The following is a 23,363-nucleotide window of genomic DNA, read 5'->3' on the forward strand; positions in this document are numbered from 1 at the left end:
ATTGCTTTTTAAGAATGACATATCAGCAGTGCAATGCATGACTAAATTATTCAACCTCACCACCATACAACTGGTTCTCCTCTTATTCATGCTATTTTTATAATGATGCATTGCCAGGGTTACATGTAACTCACAAATATGTAAGAGGGTCAGGGTTGTGGTCTTTTGCCTAAAACAAAACCAAGCAGTGTTTATTTGAGAACACTTGTTCTCATCCCTTATGGATCTCGTTCTCCATATAACCTAAAGAAGCATCATTGGGTAAATTACATAAACATTTCAGATCACCTATGCTAAATTTACCTTTCAGTGTTTCAAGTCATTCTATATTCCCTGCCAAATTTCCACACCAGAAAATAAAGAAACTATGGACAGTGTGATATCCAATGCCTCAGTTCAGGCTATTCATAAAGGAACCCGTTTTTCAGAGGTGGAATGTCAGAGATGTTTTGGAAAAAAAACCCAAATGGATATATACCATACACTGCTCTCCTAGTATATAATTACTTTTTGGATCAAATAGACAGGTTTGGGGGATATTTTTCCTGTCTTTCTTTTTATGGGATGGACTTACTCAAAGGGTTCCTCTCTCCCTTAGCAGATTCCAGCCCAGGTCCAGCTGATCTGTGCCACTCTGGGATCACTCCCCAGCTCTGTTCTGCCCTGCTTTTCTGGATGAGCAATAGCTTAAAAATAGTCTTTTTCTTTTTGTCTGTAATTGATTTGTTTGATTTCTTCTCTTTCTTTCTTGTTGAGAAATATTTTTAAGGGAACAATAATATGATATATGTATGTATATAATTTTGTACATTGACAAAGAATGGACTTATAATGCATGTCCATGAGAAGAAAACCTACTCTTACTTTTTTGAAGGCACACCAAAAATGAACAGTGTTTAACATAGAGAAAAAAAAGCTCATTTTTGCTACTTGGAAGATACTGTGCCCTCTATTCAGGTATAATTTACCTTGTAAATTCACCGGTTTTGTTAGAATAAGACCTAGCTCGTCTCTCTTCAAAATGATCTGTCATGACAAGGTGCTACCTATACTATCTGCAGTATGTCTGGCTTTGTACTGCTCGCCTTCACAAGTGGCTGTAACAGTGCACACTGAAACTAAAGCGGGCTCTGGCATCACATTTGCACCTAAAAGCCGAGGCAATGAAATAAAGAAGTCTATCCAAGCGTATTACATGGATGCCATTGTCTGCCATTCAGCCAGCCAGCTGTGGGGCTTGCTTTTTATTACTACTACTATTATTATTATTATTATTATTGCTATTATTACAACCCTGTTTCCCTTCACAGATGCTGCCATGAATTTACTTTTCCTGCAGCAAGAGCACAGATACCAAGGAATGAGAGGATGTACAAGCTTGGAAGCACTCAGCAGGGCAAACGGGAGCCAAGGAGAGGGAGCTTGCTCTCTGTCTAGTTTCCTGAAACTAATCTCAGTGCTTGGGAAATGACATGAATAGCTAATGCTCACCACGAACGCTGAAAGGTGTGCGGCTCTCGTCTGACTGCCTCCTGCTCCCGTCGTCAGAGAGGGCTCTGGGAGCGAAAGGTCAGGGGGATAATCCTGCACCTGCAGCCCACAGAGGGCCCGGAGTGCAGTTCCAGACCAGCCCTGCCGTAATTGATGCTAATTGTTATGGAGCCAAGGCGCCCTTCCATGGAGGAGCAGGTGGGAGCCTTTGTTGCACTTGGGACCATTATACTAATAACAAGCTTACAATTCTCTGCACAGGCTTTGGAGTACAAAGGCGCAGGCAATACTTTGGGGAGCCCCTAAAAGGTTTACTGGGTGTCTCCTAACACGATGAAGTAAAAGTCCCTGAGAGTGAAAGGGAAGAACAAACTGCAGAATAAAAAGGGCAGTATCTGCTGACCGAAGAAGCCCTGAACAAACCTGGGGGATGTGACTTTGGGAGCTTTATGCTGCACCTGGCAGCTTCTGTGGAGACAGATTTTGCACCCTGTCATCTGTGAGAAGAGTCAGGTGTAAGCAGCTACTTCAGGGACCTAGAGAGCTCCCAGGGGAATTTTCTCTGGAGCTGTCCGTCTGTTTGCAAGTTTTGATGTGAAAGGATAGACTCAGAAAGGGAACTGAAAAATGAGAGGAAAAAGAAAGGAAAGGAGTCCAGCTGCTGATATGATATTGGGTTATGGTCAGACAAAAAGCCGGTAATTGCTAATACTAAAATGATGTGGAACATTTTTTCTTTTTCTCTTCCTCTATGCTTAAAGGGATTGTTTCTCCCACCCCCTGCAGACCACCAGACACCCAGCTGGACGGAGTGCAGCTCCTATGAGTTTGAGAGAGTGAACACAGTTCATACTGAAATATACATCCCAGGGTTTTGCAATGCTATTGGTGGCACTTCAGTAAATATCACAACATTACAGACAAAATCAGGACCGAACACTGAAGGCATTATAAATAAAAATACAAACCTTAAAAAGGGAAAAAATAGGCTAAATCAGTATGTTTCAGTGTATCGTTTGTGTACCCTGTGTGGTGTGCAAAATGGTTGTGAAAACAGTGAAGCACTTCTCAAAAACCCACATTCAAGCAAAAAAGGAAAATGAGGAAAAATAAAAGAAAAAAACAAAATGTAAGCTGATTTTAACAGACTTGTAAATAAGTCTAGAAACGTCATGCAAAATGGCCTGTGAATTTCTCAGAAACCAATTAGAGAGTCCTTTTGAAAACCCTGGAGTAGATGACCTTTTGGATAGGCTTTTCTCATCACTGATACACAAATAAGTGATTTATAATGCAATCAGTGGATTGCATTAAAAAGTTAATGCATGCTGCTTGAGGATGTCACATCCTGCATCGGGTGGTTTAGGTTATATTGACCATTTTATGTAATTTACTGTTATTTTTTTCAGAGCCTTACACTGAGGTGTAGTTAAGCTCCTAATATAATCATGTGTCTTTTAGCTTTATGGGATCACTGTGCTTAGGGAAGCTGACATGGTGATCCATTAAAAAGTCTGTTACCTCTTTAAAAATTAAAAAAAAAAAAGAAAGAGAAAAAGACATTCTTAAAGGCAATATGTTAGAAGCACAAAGGGGAGAAATCATTTATAGAAAATTGTAAACCCATTCATATATCACAAGGAGACATTTTCAGATACAGACATCAGGTTAATCAGGGGTCAACAATCACAGTCAAGCATCACCTGCTCCTCTGAGTCTCTTCTAATTGTCCTGGAAGGATGAGCAACCTTGGCAATTTTAGAAACAGAATCCAAACTGCATAATTTTGACTGCAGAATTCATTAATTTGGCTTCAAAATCACAGAAATTAAATATAAACAAACAAACAACAAGCCCACAATCAGTGGCTGGCCTTCTTTTTATTTATCTCTTCAGTGTTTGAATCTTAGAGGCTTGACTTTCCCTGTAGCCTGAGTATTAACAGCCAATTTTTCCTTGAGAAACAATTTTTGTAGAAATTTTTGAAGAATTACCAAGTTCCAGGACAATCTGAGTTCCCACAACATTAATTGAAATATAGCGGAATCGGCTTCAACTCACACTGTTAGCACACCTGGAAAATTCAGAACCAAGATTTAAATCACTGAGAATTAGACAGAAAAAAAATCACCTGTAATAACTAGTATTCTTCTTGAATTATTATTTTGGCTCCTCTGTGCTGCATCACACAAATTCATTAGCAGGTTTGCTGGGAAATGAACCTGCAGAAAGGATATGGTACCTGTCTTTTGCATCTCATCAGCTAGGAATTGACTTTGGGTGGTCTGGCCTGGCTTACTCAACCTAGCAGACCACAATTTTTCCAGGAAGATTTAAATCCTTAAATCCACCAGGAAAGAAGCACTGACATTTCAGACAGATGTGTGCTCTCATGTAGGAGGCTGGCTTCCTAAGTGGCTCTGCAAGCTGTCTGCTGGCAAAAAGAGGATGAAAAGACTGTTGCTTTGCTGTAGCTACCTGAGCAGCTGTAGATGAGAGGAAGCTGCTCTCAGCAGAGGCTTCCGCTGCAGCTGGATGCTACAGAATTTCCCCATACTGTGCCTCAAGTTCCAGGAAAACCTGCTTCGTGGGCGCTGCACAAGGTTGGCAGTCTGTACCTGTCCTGCAGGTGGTAGAGGAAGAGAGATATGGGCTTAGCTGTAAGAGTGAGTGGGAAAGAAACCAGCTGCGTGACCTTCAAACTCAGAAAGAAAGCTTTAACAGGTCTGTTTGGGTCTCTCAGGATCGGCTGCATAAACGTGGCTGATCTGTAGATCAGAAATCTGTAGATCAGAAATCTGTAGCCCATTCTCCACCACTCAGAGCTGGGAAAATTGTATCAGCCCACTCAGGGGGGCAACAAATACGTCTGAGGTCTCGAGGATGCTATCTTTGAGCAGACACAGAATGGAGATATAGTCTTGTAATGGCAATGGAGGTAGGAGGGTTAACCAGAGAGTAAGGAGATAATACTCCTCTCCTTAAAAGCATGCCTGAGACACAACGAACTAGAACACACAGTTCCTGCCTTAGAACTGGAGTAGGAGTTGCAAAGCTGATTGTTTGATGGTCTTGTTGGCTGCCCTTCACTACAGATTCAGGCAAGACACAATAGAAGCAACAGGCAACAGCCAAGCCAATTATGATGATGGCAGTATCAAAGTGCAGTGCACTGCTATAATTGCCTGAAAATTATAATGCTTTGCAAAGACCTAATACTTGTACTCATTTTAGGTACTGAGGAACAATTTTCTCATGAGAATGCCAACAACTGGGGTATTATTTTTCCACACATTCCTTCAGCAGCCTGGTTAAAATAAGAGACTATACAAATTGGCATAGATGGCAAGTTATCTGTGTTCACTTCTTTATGTTTCATGGAGATTCTTGTCTAAATAAGAAGAAATCTATTCCTCTTCAAGGAAATCCTGTTGTCAGGAGTACCATATTCTTATCCTACATTGACAGTGACTGCAGCACTGACTAGTGAAGGGGGTTAAAAATACAGCCCAAACACAAATGGAGCCACACAAGAAGAAAAAGTTGATTATTTGTGTGCTTTGATCTGTTGCATCCACAATATAATATCTTTCAGAATTTCCCTCCATAATGTTAATATGTGTCTGTTTTACAAGCAGCTATGGACTAGGAGTAGATCTGCTTTTGTGAAGTCTTTGCATAGATGTTCTGAAGAGCTACATGAAGTCTCCTGCACTGCTTTGCAGGTGGAAGAGAGGCCGTGTCATTACCAGCATACTGTATAGGGAATGCTCAGCTGCAACCTTCTACCTATTTAATTGCCAGTATATAGTTGTGGAGAAAATTCTTGCTCTTTTTGAAAACCTAAGGAAATATATTTCAGACAGACTTGCCTTGAAAACAAAAAGTTGGCATGTTGCTTTGAATTTTCATGGATTCTCATGTGCTAGCAGGCAATTTTCACAAGGATAAAAGGTCTTTGATCTTAGTGAATGGCTTCCTTCTATTTTCAATAATGCAATAAGCCATTTTCTTTCTGGCAAAGGTATTTACATAGAAATGTTTTGTTCAAATTACTTTCACAAAAATACTAGGAATTAGTCAAGAAGTCACACTGGCTGAAGGTCAGAGGGATCAAATGGCTTTAATGTAACAAAAATTCTAATGAGTAGCATAGGAGTTTAAGATATGTTTCTAACAAAACATGTGGCAAAGGGCATTTTATTGAATTTTTGATTGGTTATGAAACTGGAATTCACCTTAGCTTTACGAAAGATTGGAAATATTTCAACAATCTGGAGTTAAATTTTAAACAATATTTTTGGACAGTTTCCATGCAAATGTTTCTGGTCTGAAGCAGTCTGACTTTTGCATTGAGAAAATTATCCTCATTTTTAAAACAAAATTTCACATTTTACCTACTTACCTCCAGTAAGATTTCCCTTTGTAGATTTGTAGATTTCCCTTGCAATACTACTGCAAAAGAGTTTTTTGGTGAGAAGAAGGTTTCTCTGTGCAACACAGCACATACTCAATTCAGTGTCACTGTGGATTTTTGCCTCAAGTATTCAGTAACTGGAAAGACTAGCCTTCTCCACCTTACATTTTCTTCTTGCTAGAGCTTTATTCCACAATGGGCACAGTAAACTCCAACAATGCTATTGCACTGATTGCTGTATTTCTGCCTTTGCATACTACCAAATCTGTTAACTTGTTTCAAACACTGTGAGAAGCAGCTTAAGCAATTTTGGGATTGCTTTGAAGACCATTAGTTACAAGTTATTAAATGCACGTTGTTAATAATGGATAAAACTCAGAACTAGTGTAGTAGGCATTATTCCCATTGAAGATAATGGCTCTTTGCCAAATGAGTTTGCAGTAATTTTGCCAATTGTGAAATCTACTGGGCATAAACTGAAAAAAATGGAATGGCTCTTCAATATATTCAGTAATTATTCTCTTAACTACATTTTAAAAGTGCATCTGGACACTGGACAAAGTCTTCAGAATCTAAATGAGCCAAAGACAAGCTCTCCTCACAGCACAACAGGGGAATTCAACCAAATGCATTTATTATACTCTGAAATCACAGCTGACTTCTAGTAGTGCCAAAAAAAGAGAAGTTTACACAAACTGCTCATAATTTTTTAAGCACTGATTACAGCTGAAGTGCTATTTTTTGTGCGAACAGAATTTGTTACCAAGTGCCATGTCATAGAATATAAACTTTGCATAAGTCCAAAGACTCAGATGTTATTGCAAATGTAGTCACAGAAGGGAAAAAAGAAAGGTTTTATCAAGCCTTAAAAAAAAAAAATAAAAAGAGAAAAGAAGTCTTGTACTCTTTTGCTAACTTATTATCCTTGCAGAATTGTAACTTGTAAACAATGGAGACAGAACTTTTCCTTTGAAAAATTACTGCCAGTTAAGGCAAACATAGGTGGTTTCCTTGCTTTATTTTATTTTCCCAGAGTTCAAAAATCAAAACTATCTAGTACAAACTACTGAAATCCCTGATCAACACACATAGAAACAATAAAGTTCATTTTTTTCTGAACACTGTAGAACTACAGTGGCAGAGGCAGAATGCAATTTCAATGTCGTCTTATAATTTTAGGAAACCTCACCTGTATAAATGCTTCAATATTAGACTACAAGCAGTAATATTAATTTGTTCTTAATTAAATTCTAGAGGTGATAAAAGCATAATTTGCATCCTGAAAGGATGAGGGAGAAGTTTATAGATCAATATGTCTTTGTGTATCATCACCAGAGAAGGTTACATAGATGAGGAACACCTTTCAAAATGTTTTGCAATAATTTGGTCATGTATGATTCCATGCATGTATTTAGTGAATGATTTTCTATACCATCAATTATGTCAAAGCCTCCTGGGGCTGGTTTGTTTGGGTTTTTCCCCGGCCCTATGGCCCACTACCACCTCACAAGTGAAATATATTGTAAAAACATTTGCTGACTGGCCATTAACAAGTGTATCCTGTGAATCTATATGGATACCACGAAGGCAAACACTAGAAAATCTTTGATGTTCCACTCATAATTTCTATTAACTTTACTCTCTGTGATCTATTTTGCCTCCACTACCCTGCTTTCATACTTGTATTCCTTCACCAAGTCATAGTAAGAGAGAGAATAAAATAAATGTCTCTTTTCTAAGACATGTTTCTTCAAAACAATATTTTCTGTATTTGCTCAAGCAGTTTCTTTTTAAAAAATCAGGTTTATACCAGGATTACATTAGTCTCATTAAGTAAATAACTACAGAATGCTCTAAGAGTTTCTTGTTACTTTGCCTATATAGTTCATTATAAGAGCTGGTTACAAGCAAGACGCATTTTGGGGATTGCAGCTTATAAAATTTAGTGTCATTTCTTCCCAGTCCCCTATTTAAGTAGAGAGAAGATGCTCCCCATCAAAAATTTCCTGTTAGTCACATAGTTCATTTAATTTGCTTTTTGGTGTGTTGACATACCTTCAGTTCAGGGATTGCTCTCTTCACAAATTGCAGAGAAGAATTAATCACAGGCAAGACTGTAATGATGCCCTAGTCCTCAATAAACTTCAGGATACACTGCTTCACTAAGGCATCGCTTTCTCCTTTGATATTTTTAGAAATTCCCTGGGGGGAACAAAGAATAGATCAGAGAGTATGGTCCAATCCTCAGACTAGAGGCCAGGGGATGTTAACAAGGAGATTAAGGAGGTACTTGGCAACAGTTCCAAAATTGCTGATTTATTTCTGAAAAAAATAAAAGCCTGGAACAAAGGTTATGAACTCTTCAGCTCGGAAGACCTGGACCAAAACACTAATGTCCCTAAGGGTGAGAGGCGGAGCGGTGTCCCAGACTCAGAAGTTGTGATCATACTTCAAGCTGGAAAATTTCAATGGCAAGTATGTTAAATGGTGAGGAAGCCAAATAACAACCTTAATTTGGGAAACTGCTTCTCCTGTCATGGGAGGGAACAGTACAGGCTTCCACTTTTAGACGGTTTGATATATCACCTCTCACCTTGGAAATAGTTGGCTTACAGATATTTCTTATTGTTTTGTCTGTGGTAGTACACCTATATTGCAAAATATCTGTTACCTGACTGACGCTTGCTAAAATAACTGTAGCATGAAATCATTAAGCTCTCTGGCACCTCAGTTACCAAAGGTTCAGGGTTATTTAGTGTCAGGAGTCAAGATCACATATTCATTGTATGTGTGCAAAACGGCCTTTGGAGTGACTAAAAGGCAACATATCTCAACATACTTGTCCCTACAAATATCTTTAAAGAAAGGGCCTTTTAAAAGGGTCAAAGCAGTAATGTGTCCCTTCTAGAATAAATAGGTGGTGCAGTAGAAATAAAAGGCTTGTAATGAAGTGCTAAAATAGCCTTAACCTTTCAGAAAAGTTTGAGAAACTCCAAGATTTTTTTTTGTTTGTTTGTTTATTTTGGCCATCTTTTCCTATTGATCTTGTTGTAACTTTCAGATATAAACAACTGTAATACACACAGAAACATTCACTTTCCTGGATGTTTGCAGTCTTCTCCCTTTGGAAAGTCTTTGGCTACATAGCTCCCAGCCCAAGCAGGTAGGTGTTCTCCTGCCGCATCCATCTACTCAAAGCACAGAATAAAAAGAAAGCTAAGACAGCTTTCATCCCTGTCCTACTCACCTCATGCCCTACCTCCTGCACACACACACAGATACACAGAATATGCAACAATAGAAGGACACGCAGGGAATGGAGGTGATGGGGAAGCGGGGCCATTGACAGGTACCAAAGCATTCTTACCTAAGGTAAAATGACATAGCAAAAAAGCAATTACTTCTATTTAACCCTCATGTATTCTATGAGTTTCAAAGACACTATGCGATTCCTTGTGAATTGTGATGATTCCTTGATCAACAAAGGGTTTGCTAACTCCCCACGTATCCATTTTAATGATAAATTTGATTAAGATTCCACTCAGGCAGCTACTCTGAATTTGCAGAGGTGTAAACCTCAGTTTACTGCAACAAATTGGAACTCAGATCATGGTTTTGGCTTTGAACCCATAGGCCTGAGGTTTTAGTGGGAATTTCGTATCACTTGAGAGACAGAATATCCTCAGATTCCTTAGCTGCAAAACAAGACTAACTCTCTTTTGTCCCCAGAACTGTGCATTTCTTGCAAACTTCCCAGCCTACCAGTGGTACTTGCTTCTGCTTTGTACCTCCTGGGTCAGGAGAAAGGTAGAAACAGATTAAAAGGCGCACAAGAATGCTGTTTCTCTTTTAGTAGCACTGCATGTAACAAATAAAATTGCAATAACCAAACTTTTTTTCTTCATACATTTTCATTCTGAAGTTTTGTTATCACTTTGGGCTGAGATCAAAATACTTGAAGAATATTTTTAACTCAGTCTACTTTCTCTGGTCACGGCTGAGTGCCCCCTTAGTCACCTTTCTTCTCCCCTTTTTGTTCATCTCACCTTCTTTTCCCAGAACTCATTTGGTCATTTAAGCTTCCTGTGTGATTTTGTGGCTCCAGCATCTTGTTTTTTATTTCAGTGTTTTGTCATTCCTCCAAAACCAAAGACATATTAGCTCATTCCCCCAGCTCCACTTTTGTCATGCATTTGTTTGGTTGGGAGAATAGTTATTAAAAGTTTCTCCCTTGTACATGTCTTGGACACACATCATGTGAAAATAAAGCCCGCACATATTTCCATGATACAGCGGTGTTCTTAATAAGTTCATAATTTCAAACATGAATAAAAATTGAACACTGGCAAATTATTTAATACCTTGACTCCTCAATACAAATTGTTCTGTTGTTATTGATTATACTGCATTTTAGCATAATTATAATAGTCTAGTGGTGTGGAAATTAATGGGACCTTATGCATGTCTTCCATCCCTAAGTGGTCAATATTGAAATACTGAATTTTGGTTTCAGCTCAAAGAGGGTTTTTTGGTTTAAAGGCAAAGTTATTTTTCAAATGTACACAAAGGTCCAAATTTAAGGTTTGATCACACACCCACTTCTAACTTTAGTAGTCCCACTTACTCAGATGCAATTAGACTAACAATTATAATCTTAAATATCTAGCTATCTATTTGATAGTGTAAGCAACTGATGTATATCCATAGATATATAGAAACACTATGTTGTATAATTACAGCATATAAGAAAATAATTTCTGTCAATTTTACTACTAGAAATTTTATTGGTGCAAGACAAGTTATTTTTCTTGAAACTGCTTATTATTTTAATTGTAGAAATACCTTGAAAATAAATAGGAAACAAAGTCAAAGCAGTTAACTTAGATCTATATACCACATCCCACTGAGAAATAGTTAATTAAAGCTACAGATAAAAAAAAGAACATATTCGTTCATTTATTGTGTAAGGATTAGCTTCACATGCCAATAACTAGGGTTCTGTGTCATTATCTTATGCTCAGTGTGCTGTGTTTTTCCCACCATCGTGTTTCTTTTATCTCTTTGACTGATCCTGTTGAAGAAAAACCCTAGGTCAGGATAAATTTCCATTCTCTGTGTCTCAGGACCTTCACATACACCAATGGAAAAAACAACAACAACTCAAAACGCAAAAGAATCATTCTGATGGATACGTCTTGAAACGAGACGTAAACTAAATAGATATTTCTCCAGGGAAATGCAGGTGAAAAATCTTGCATCACAATTATCCCTTAATCTATTTCTGTTGTGGTCAGGTTCAATGGAAATTTTAAGCATGGGATTTCATTCATAGGAAAGATAAATGGGACAGATCTGTTAAAAGTTAAGCTTGTGCTTAAAAATTCTTTACAGGTGTTAAATCTTTAAATCCTTTTAGATGTGGTTATTTCATAATGATCACAAATGGAATACCTTTTAAAATTACTGAGTGATTACTGAGGGACATAATTATTCTCTAAAATAATGTCTTCTACAAGTTGCAGCTGTGGCCCTGTGAGAGATAGTGCTGATTTGGTCCAGATCCTCACCAGAATAAATAATTGCAATCCCAACAATTATAATACAAGGCATTCTGAGCCTAGATTTTCTGCTAGTGTAAGAAGTCAGTGCTGTTCTTCTAATATACAAATATTATGTTTTGGTGTCTTTTGGCTTGTGCATTAACCATGCATGCCTTGCTGCCTTGTGCAAGCATTAGTGCTTGCCGAAGAACCAACAGTGATAACAGCATTGGCTGATGATCTGGCACAAATATGAGGAGTTGAAAATTTCTTACATTAATAAGTCAACTGTTGTTATAACACAGCAGTCATAAATTAAAACGTGCTATATTAGGGTGCCAGGCAATTATATCAAAGTAGCAGTAGATTGCTTCAAATTACAGTTATATAGCTGGTAAGACTGGCTTTAAAATTGTATCAATGTAATCCTGTTACTGTCAGTCATTTATACAGATTGAATGAAATACTCTTACTTGTTTTAACTTGTCAAATTTCAAGAACAGTGTAAAAAAATGTCACTCATCTGCATCTATGACAACTCCTAGCCCCAAAATAAAAGCTCAGGAAGTGAACACCAAAGTTTTTCTGCTTTACAAAAACAAATTACTCCAAGCAAGAACTACTCAGAACAAAGCATGGAATGAAGCTCTGGAAAAGACAATAGTGCACCACCAAAGAAGAATAAAAGGAGAGGATTAATGTTCACAGTAAAATAAACTGGTGCTTTGGTAAACAGACTATTGGGACAAAACAAGAAAACGAGGTTTTCAAATACACTGTTGCTTCTGCAAAATTAAGATTCCTAGATGTTGTAGTTTTTCCATAGCTCTCCTCATTTATTTTCAAAATTTTTATTATTTTCAAAGAGACAATTTTTCAAAACCACTGCATTATTTATTGATTTTCTGTAGAAACCATTCATGGAACAGAATTCTTCATATATAAACATTCTTATTTTTTGTGCTGAAATTATTAAAAGTCTTATTTTAAATGAGGAATGTATTATTGTTAAAGTGTAAACCCTTCATTTTATTTTATTTCACTCACCCTTACTTTTAAAATCATCACCACCAATGTAAAACATAAGTTCAATTAACATAATGGACCTGTCCAGGTAAACATACACATCCTGGGCTCGTTGCTATTGCTTTTGTAGAAGTTAAAAGTTCACATCAATTTTGAAACTACATTATTGATATGGCTGTCATGCAGCACCCTTGGCAGGGAGAAGGGGATGTACAGCCCTAAGTCAAGAGCACATTGACCACCCCCCAGCAATTGCAAGTCAGAATTCTGTGTTTATCTCAAGGCAGAGATGTCCAGCTACAAAAGGCTACTGCTGCTGGGAAACATACTAGGAAGGGAAAACAGGTACATTTTTGCCATACCACCAAGATAGGTAGCCATTAATCTGTGCCTCAATGGACCAACAAGCTCAAGTTTAAAGCCTTACTTAGTTCAGCCTCTGAAGTACTAAGAGCAGGACTCGAGTGCATGGAAACACTTTAGTTCTGGCTATCATTAGCATTTCCATGAAGCAACTGGATTTGCCATGTAGTTTAACCCTGTTTCTGGAGCAGCTGCACATTCCTCACCAAGAGAAGACTGTAACATATTTACTGTGCTTCTGGCAATGCAAAAATTATTCAAAGCATACACCAGTGTTCAAACCTCTTATGTTCTGCTCTGTTTTCATAAGAGAGCATTAAATCAAAATGGAATTATATAGAATTCAGAAGTCATATTGAGATAATGAAGTTTTTTTAAAATCTACATCTCTATTACATCTTCTTATTGTGATTATTTTCCACTCAAACATTGCTTATACAAAGCATTTTAAAATTTATTTACCAAAAAAAACACGTAGAAAAATTAATCAAACACGAGGTTTTACTTTTACAAGAATCTTTTTGTTCTCAATTCTAGACCTGATTTAGAGGCAATCAAGCATTTTTCATAGTTTAATTACAAAAATAAATTTGCATACACTAAGAGAACCTTAAAATAGATTATTGTTATTAATAAACTCCCTTACTGTTCTGTTGAAAAATGCACTTCAGAATAATTTTCAAAGTAATATCCCTAAAAATGCAAACAAACCTCATATCAAGATATATGATGATTCTTCCATTTTCAAGCTGAAAATGAAGGAAAACAGTGACAACTAAAAATTAATTAATTTCCACTAACAGACATTAAATATCAAGTTTTAGAACTAAATACAATAGCATTTGTGAGACTACATATGTATGTGTGCATCTGTATACGGATAGAGAGCCTGAGAAATACAGCTGTCATCAAAACATATGATTAAGAGTTAAAATTGTTGCATTAATGTAGAAATACTGGCCTTCTCACCAAAACTGACTGAGTTTACATTTGTTGTGTAATGACTACAAACATAGTCAATCTTGTGTGGCCAATATTACACTGTGTTTCTCTAGCCTTCTTCAGCCAGGGGTACAGTGTTAGAAATAGTCATTTCTTTGTGCAGGTAAGAGGGACATGCCTAACTGCAAACACTTCCTAGTGCACTAAACATCATACACTGTAGAATGACTAAGATTTTATCTCAAACTGTAAGTCTATTTGAAGGGAATTGTCCCCCTCAGGCTCATTCAGGGTTATAAAGGGGCTCTAATGATATCTGGGGGTCTACTGCTAAATTCTCTGAATTTTTACAATAACACTTTTTGATACTTCTTTCTTCTTTTTTTTTTTTTTTCCAGACTGTTTTGCAAATGAATTTTTTCCTGCAGTTTTTTAAGTATCTAAAATAATTAATTCAGTATCAAAGCAAACATGGGAAAAGAAATAACAATGATCAGTTCCTGATAAATTTATTTCGTGCTTTTGCTTATCCTCTTACTCCTTATGCGTTTTCCATTTGCCTGAGACACAATTTCTCCTAGATCTTTTCTATTCTCTTCGAGCCGATTCTTGAAAATGCTTGTCTAAGTTTAAAAAAGACCAGTCATAGCAGTAAAAAGTTTTGTTGCAGATCTGCAAGTGCTATAAATCAGCATACCTGATAACCGAGGAGCTGTATTGAAAGTGCTGTTGGCTCCCATATTGTGCGTGGAGAACAGTGCAAGCTTTGCACTGTAGAGCTTAGCCATCTTTTGGATGACCTTCCCCTGGCTAAAATTTTTCTTGTGCATCTCTTAAAACCTCTAGTGTTTACTCTGTCATGCTTTATGCAATTGGTCAGTAATCACAACACTAATTGGGGATGTCAATATTTGAATGTTGTCAGCTGTAAGCTATTCTACCTTAAGCCTATTATCCAGTTTTAGGGATACTTATTAGTACATGCACAATGGATTTAGCTAGAAATGTATGCACAAATTGTTTTGCAGTGTGGCTATATTTTCCAGGGTTTTGAAGCTCATGAAAAACTCCTGTGAACTGAGAAGGCAGACTACAACATTCTCTGCTGAGACAAAAATGCATTGAATCCTTCAAATTCTGTGAAGCTACTCAATTTTGGTATTATTTATAGCTGCCGGGTTTGATTTCTGCTGGAATGTACATGGGTGACTAATGCCATGAATCATTGGTGCTCCACTAACCTAAATCAAACTGGATTTGTTCTATTTTCAGTCAGTAACAAAATTGTTATGAGGTGTTTGCCGGCTTTCAATCTCAGTAGGTTCCTAAGCAAAATACACATTTGTGGTTTCACCCGCAGGTTTTCCTTTCCTTTTAGTTATATTTTTTAATTCAACTTCCATTTAAGAACAAATTGCTGGAGCTTTCAGCATGCTATGATTAAGGCAGATACTTTGCCTCAGCTATAAAACACTCCTTGTAATCTGGAGGATAGGTTGGAGGGATGCTGGGCATAGGTGCAGCTGTTCCTCTGAGAAGTCAATTAGAGGCAATGGGCTTAACAAAGGGTTGTGGGCTACAGCTCCTCACATCTGCAGTCAACTTCTTGTCTGCAACAGAGCTACTAGCAACTTTAAGTTTCTAGTGCTCGCTATTATAACTCTGGCCTCTTTCACAAAGTCCAGTCCTTTCCTTGAAGCCATCAATCTGTTCTCAGACCTCATCCAGTTCTGGAGATCGAGATATAACTTCTTCCTGACTGACAACTAAATCTGTGGCCTTTGAAAAGGAAGGAGGCCCCTATTCATCCAAAATTTCACCGTCTTAGGAAAAGGTGTTTTGTTACTGTCAAAAAATAGTAATTTCACTGAAGGAGTATGAAGATGTTACAATGCTTTTGCGACAGGTGAAAGGGAAAACAGTAGAGGATTTCGCAGAGAGCACCTCAAAAGGCAATCTTTCTGCAATTGACTTCTACCTCAGCATTTGTCTCAGCACTCCTCCAAACTACCCACTACCGCTCACATATGCTCTGAAGTCAGAGACGTTTACATCGGCCGCTCTGCCCTGCTCACTTTGTGCTGCAGCTAAAGGTGCTGGTAGTCAAACTCACGCTTGATAGTTCAGTGTTATCCAGCAATTCCCCGGGCCTATTGTCTACTCATTCTCTGTTGGGTTTTATGTCCCATAAACTGCTACTCAGTCTGCAGCTTTAATTTGCACACCCTGGTCAGCTATTAAATTCTCATCTTTCACTTTTGACACAGCCTCATTGTCTTGTTTGTGTTTCAAGAGTAAAATTTGAGCAGGCACTGACATTTCTGTATTCTTTCAAGGGTGATACCAGCTAGAGGTAGGAAAATTTATTATTCCTCCTTCTCTTTAATACAGTGTTGCAATGATTACAAAACTACAGATATAAAATTACTTGAAATGGCATACACTGATTTTTGGATGTGCAAATGATTGGGCAATTTTCAAGAAAAACAAAGCTAAACTGAAAAGATTACATAAAGATGAAAATGGGTAGGAAATTAGACTTACCATTCTTAAAGCTATACAAAATCTGTGGTCATAGACTAGTAAAACTGAGGGAGTTTTGCTGTAATGTAGTGTCTATTCTATTTTGTTTTATTCATATGTCACCTTCATTATAATAATATTTTAAAACATTCCAGTAATATGTACTGTGACAAAATTAATACAAATCACCTATTCTTTGTGCTTTCCACACTTACACTTTAGTATTCAAAACATAAACAATATGCCAAATGTGGGATTTGAAGGGGTTGCTTAGCAAACCCAGATCCAACTGTGAGATCCTCTTATCAGATTTCCAGATATAGCTGTGATTTGTTTGCTTGTTTGCCTCCTTTTTTAATTATTTTGCCACAGAATAGTTGGAGCACCTCTCCCAGGGCTAAATATTTTCTTCCTTCTCCTATATTTGGCCCAACTATCTTGTCTTCAAAGCTTAGAAATGTAGCAACCGGGCTTGCACGCTTCAGGCAGAAGTGTTTGCCACGGAGCAGTGCACTAGAGTAGAATTTTGAGTGGCATCATCATCTGCTGCGCCTTTTTACCACTGTCTTTTATGCTATTTTCCCAGAGTCAGTGCCAAAAAATCTTGTAGAGACATTGCAAAAACTGTCTGCAAAAATGAGCCTTCTCTAAGTTTTCAATGTGTCTGAGTCCAAGAAAAAGGAAGTTTCTGAAGTACTAGGCGCAATCATTTCCTTCTCTTAGTCTTGTGCTGTTTGATGCTTCCTCCAATATTTACTGCTATTTTTAAACAGTTTTATTAAGTTGGTTATAGAATGCCAAGGACACTTCTGTGTTATGACAGGGTGAAAAGGGGAACTATTATGGCAAGTACTAAGAATCGAATTCTTGAGCTAGTATTGTGAGGAACTTGAATAAGTTAGTAAGAATAGACCCATAGAAGAAATAATATCACAAACCTGTTCATATTCATATTTAAATATATTCATATTTAAACGTACATGTATTGATCTTACATGTTTATGTGAATGGCTATATGTCTGCATCTTACTATCTTGCCATTATGAATTGTCACACATTTCCAAGCAGTTCCTACATGTATGCATATTCCAAACATCATAAGAATCTAACCAAATAAATAAATTTGCAGCCTAGAGTCAAAACAAGTTCAACACTAAAAGCCATGCTATATGCTTTATATTAAGCAGAAACTATTTATGTAATTATTATTTTTTTAAAAAATGAAAATGGTACAGTATCATTGTCATCAGAAAATGTGTGCTCACTCTCCAGTTTTGCAATTCATCTTCACAGGCAAGGAGCAATGCTCCATTAAACAAGAACAACCAATGTATTATAAACATGATCTTTTCTTTCCAGAAAAGGAGAAATCCTCAATTAAAAGAAATGTTTTCATTGAGTTTTTGCCCTTGTGATTAATGGAGACACACAGGAAGATGGAGACAGATACAGATTTCAATGGCAGGCTGCAGCAGCTGGTTTAACATAGCAAGAGCAATATTTTATAGCTATGAGAGCCTGGTAATCAGTTGGTGTAATGAAAGAGGTTGCTTCTCCCTGCAAGTACTGCCTTGCTTCATACAGCAACAGGCTTCAGCACAGAATTTATATGGCATCAGTCTCACAACAGGCTTTCCAAACTAAATGTTTCTTGGCCTACAAATAGGGTACATTTAATCTCAAGAGTAAAATAAAGTGTAAAAGTGGGTTTCTGGAAATATTTTAAGCCCCTATTTCTGGTAAAATCCAATTTCTCCTTTAGTCCTTTACTTCTTTAATCTACATTGAACTCTAGTTACAAGTTATGACGAGCTACACATTCCTATCAACCAAAGATTAGTAGTTTTTAAATCCAATACTTAAACAGGCCAATACTGAACCCAACAGCAAAATTCCATCAGTGACCAGCAATTGGTATCAGCCTTTATTCTACAGCCACAGGAAGGTCAGAGTAGTCACAAGGAATAAGAAACTTAAAACATCTGCCTTTTTGTAAAGGCAGATATATTGAGAGATTACAAGGGAGCAAATCAGCTCCCATCCCTTTTGACTCTTAATGGGAAGGTGAGACCTTCCTTCCTCCATGAGAAAAAATCTATTCACTTGTGCTCTTTAGAGTTGCTGCATCTCAATTCATAGATAAAAGTAGTGTGCATGCACTGGCTAGCTCAGGGTCCCAGAGCCCAAAACTTCTAGGGAGAATTTGACTACTGTCCAACAGAGATTGACTACGTAATTCCAATGCAATAAATCTGCTGTTGTTCCAAAGAGTGGAATTTACTTTGGTGCAGATGCCAGGAAAGCCTCAGAACTGCAATTGATGTGTTGAAAATAGTTACAATCTCTACAAGCTGTAGACATCTCTATTTCCGGACCTATGGCAGCTTATGAGGGATGGGCCCATGTTCTTGTATTTAGGCAAAGTAAATAAACAATGGGCAGCAAGAGCCGAAATTTCCAGCATACGTAGATCTACAATGGGAAAGGGAATCCTTGATTATAAATTGCCTAGGTAAGATTTTGGAGTAGAGATAGGAAAAATGCCCAGGAGGACAATATTTTGCCTTTATGATTCCCTTTGTCTCTGAAAACAGTTCATTCCTGTGAGTCTGAACAAAGTCCTGTTCATATGAGAAAGAGAATAAGGCACATTTAAATGAAGAAAAAAAATTCATAACTATTTTTTTGTTTCCTTTATATCTTTAAATAAACTCAGAAAGACAAATTTTCATTTTAACAACCTGCATTTTTTCAAGGCTAAGGTTTTAATGGCAGCATAGGAATTTCACCCTGAAAAAACATATCAGGGTGAAAATGTCTGCAGTTTCTTCAAAACTTGTAGAAAACAAATTACATTTTTCTTAACCTGCGGTAGCCACCATTTTAAATTTCTGGGATTATATTTACCCCAGACGCCATTGTTATGCCCTGCTCTCTTTATCTATAAACTGACTACACTTTCTAACTAATGGCATGTTGCAAAAAAATTGCAAATACTGCTGAAATTTCAAATACTGTATAAGTTTTCCTCCTGCATTCCTTTTGCAATACCTTTGGGAAAAGGCATTACACTTTTCTGCTTATGCTCATGCCCACTGCTTCATTTAACCACCTTTGGGATTAGTACTTCCGCTCCATTCTCTTGGGCACTCCCAACAATTATTATTCCCAAAGGAACAATTGCAGTCAGCTTGTTCATAAGGCTTCAATTAAAAGTCCTGAGCGACAACATTGAAAGAGGTATTTTATTTTAAAAGCCTTTAAATTCTGCACAACTGCTGCATTCTGAAGAGCTCCCTTACATTCCTTCCCAGTTCTTTTTCTGTTTTTTAGTCTCTCTTGATCACTAATTCTGGCATGCTCTAACAAACTGCTTTTTATTGCAGTACACGTGTGCAATCATTTTGGTGAAGCACATTCTGTCATGTATTTGTGTGACTAACATTAGGTGTCTAACATCTGCACCTAGATTAGGGGAATAGACTGACTAATGTATCTCTGTAGGCAGTGGAAAGAATTAGGCTTATCAGAGGGAGATGCAGGGCAGGACCATATTCCCAGTTTTTTGGTTTGCACTCTGAAAAAGACTCAGTATTCATTGAGAGTGTCCAGCAACTCACTGCAGCTCTTGAAGGGCTGTTACATTGAATCATAGAATTGTTTTGTTGGAAGAGGCCTTTAAGATCATCAGGTCGAACCATTAGCCTAGCACTGCCAAGTTACCACTAAACCTTGTCCCTCAGTACTACACCCTAACTACATAACCAGCAGAGCCAGACTGGCAGGGTGATGCTGGGTACTTCAAATGATGTGAAGAAGTTTTGAACCCAATTTCTAATATAACAGGCCTTATTTTCTTTCTTTGCTGGAGATCAGAAACCTTGGAGCATTGTCTACTTCATATCTTTATTATTTTTATTAATAATATTTTAATTTATATTATTATTATCATCATTATTATAATCCTTATTATTAAGCAGAAGCTTACCACCTGTTCCTATAAGTGTAAAATATACATCTCTCAGAAATCATGTCACATGACAATCATACAGCACCAGAACTCCTAAAATGTAGTCAACATCTAAGCTGAGTTGAGAAACTGGGAATTTTATGAGGGTCTGAAAGTTCACGTTTCCACAGTTTATTAAAGAATGTGGATGTACTAAGCATCGGAAAGGAAAGAGCTTCAGCATTTTAGAGGCAAGGGGATTAAGTCACATATAAAAATAATCTAACAGCCCCTGATGAAATGAAAAATGCTGAATGAAAGCTAAGCTTGTTTACTGATGCTTATAACGTTCTCAGCCATATTTTAAAAAGCAGATTTATGTCAATTACAAAAAGGTTAGTAGCAATAATAGGATGTCATGTGTTGTTAAATAAGAAGATAAAGTCACACTTTTAACATTTCCAATCAAATTACTATTTCTTTAAAATATTGTAACAACAAACATTCCATCACTATTATGTCAATATGATCATATTACTCATCTCAGTTCTCATATGTTTTGTTTATGATCCACGAAAGAATTATCCCTATCCAAACGGATTCTAATTGAATTACAAAACAAAAAGAGCCCTTTCTAACTTTCTAACCTTCCTGACAAACCACAATAGGGTCAAAGAGATTTGGGGAGTCATTGAAGAGTATGTTTTGATTTACTTCAGATAGACTCAGTGGAACTTTGTTCCAGATGGTAACCTTAACCTTTTACAACAAACTGTCTATCTGTGGTAGTCCTTTATTACAATTAGATCCATATCTGTCTGATATTCTGGTGGTCAGGAATTTCCTGGTATCATGCCACCTATGATAATACATTTTCCATCATTTATTATGAATACATATAACAGCAGAGGAAAGGAATTTAATTTCTGTCACTCTCATGTGGCTGTGAAGTTTTTTTTTGAAGTATATTCAGTGTAAACACTTCAGAAACCAGCAGAAAGCAAAAAACATCCTCACACCTAAGTGTCAATTTCAGTTTGCAATTTTTGCCCATAAAGAATTGAAGAGCAGTTTTATACCAATGGTCAGTTTTAGATATACTAAAGCCACTTGCATGTCTAACCGCAAATTGTGTCTGCAAAAAGACACTGAAGTATTCAAAAATGTTATTTGTGCTTAGTATTATCTATATTTCCAGTTAGATTAACAAAATAAAGCAAAGGAAATGCAGTTTGTGCAAGTTCTGAAAACAAGAAGATTATGTTTCTAGTAGCCCCCAAAATTCCTTATTTACAATATTTAGGCTATATAACAAGTATTTATTTTTATTTCAGGGACTGCCTAATATAGTAAGAATCACAGCTGCTCACTTTTTAATACAGGCCACCTGCATGAACGTCCATGAATGTCTTCTCTAGCTCATTACCAGATCCTATATTTCTATATCATACAGATAGAGTTGACCCATGTTCACACCTTTAACATATTATACAGACCTTATCAATTTAGAATGTCAAATGTAACTTTTTTAAAAGCTTGAGAGAAAATACCTCCTTACCCCTATTAAATTAAATCAACTTACCTTGAATATTGAATGGTAATTTTCAGGCTGGAATCCATGGATACCTTGACGTTTGTGTAAGATAACTAAGGAAAGTGAGATGAGTGTCAATAAGCTTAGTTTCTCTTCAGAAGGTTTAGCCTATCTGCTGGAAAATTTTACATGCTTGTCAAATTAGAAAAAAGGTTGAAAATCTCCTTATGGATGGATTTGATGAATTACAGAAAATCATTAACACTTCTGAAGAAACCCTGCTGCAAATAGTATTATCAATCTTTTGCTCTTATAGAAATATTTAATTTCAAGCTACAGGAACATTGCAAGTGCTGTTTGCAGTTTCATTTCTTTTTCTTTAAATTCAGATATCATATTATTTTTCTTAGCCAAATATACCTGCATACTCTATTTTCAACCACATGCTTAAGGTGCTTCCATTTCTCCCATTTGACTTGATTATTTTGTGAATCTAGTGAAGTTTATTTCTTACATCATTGCATGAGTGGCTGTGCACACAATTTTAATTCCAAGAGCACATTATATTTTTATCATTAATATACTGCATTCAAAATTTCTTATAAATTTTGGCCTGATCTTTAGTTTACAAATACTTTATGGTAGCAAATATTCATTTTTATAGCACTTTGCATGTTACACAGACTAGACTTCTTGATTTTTCAGGCACTAACATTTCCCTAGAGATCCTGTCTTGATAAGCTGCTCTTGACTGGAATAAACAAAAGACATTATGACTGAAAATTCTGTGCATTAGCTCCAACTCAGAAGACATAGGCCTTAAATCACAAAAAAAATAAAGGTCTTTTTATAAAGCCTTTTCTTTCACCATAAGGAACACTTGCCATTTCTTATTTTCAGTTATCAGGCTTGCACCTCTCACACTACCTTTGGAATTACTCACACTACCTTTGGAATACAACCTGGAGATACAATTTTTTTTTAACTACTTTTTCAGGAAGAAAGCTTCAATTTTTTTTTCTTTTTAATCCTCGTCATATTATTATTTTCCCTGAGAACCTGAGAAGCTCTTGGTATGAGCTACTTTAAAACCATCCTTCTGACTTCCTCCTGCCTTCTGCTAAGACAAGCTGTGGAAACACAATGAACACATACAGGCGTGGGCACCAAGTGTCAGTGGAAAAACAAGAAGTACTTCTGTCTAGAGCAGAGACAGTCAGTCTGGGAAGGTGCACCCCTAATCATGGGACACTGCTTCATCTTCCCTTGGTGACACCTGTAAAGCTATGTCTTCTCATTACAAACCAACCCACTTCAGAGAGTGCTGGCACAAACACACTCATTGCATTGTGGCTGTTTGGAGTGTGTCATGGAGAGGAAGAATTGCACAGCTTTCGATCTTTCCCTGTTACAGCCAATGGATAGAGAAAATCTATCTGACCTAATTAAAAAATTTACCTGAGAATGAGTTTAATTTGGCTCCAAGTTTTCTTTTTCTTAACCATTCCTCCAATTAATCTATAATGATTTTCTAATATCCTGGTTATCCAGAAGTCTGAGAGTTAAGATTGGCTTATC

The sequence above is a fragment of the Calidris pugnax genome, unplaced genomic scaffold, assembly GCF_001431845.1.
Source record: "Calidris pugnax isolate Ruff unplaced genomic scaffold, ASM143184v1 scaffold219, whole genome shotgun sequence".
Taxonomy (NCBI): domain Eukaryota; kingdom Metazoa; phylum Chordata; class Aves; order Charadriiformes; family Scolopacidae; genus Calidris; species Calidris pugnax.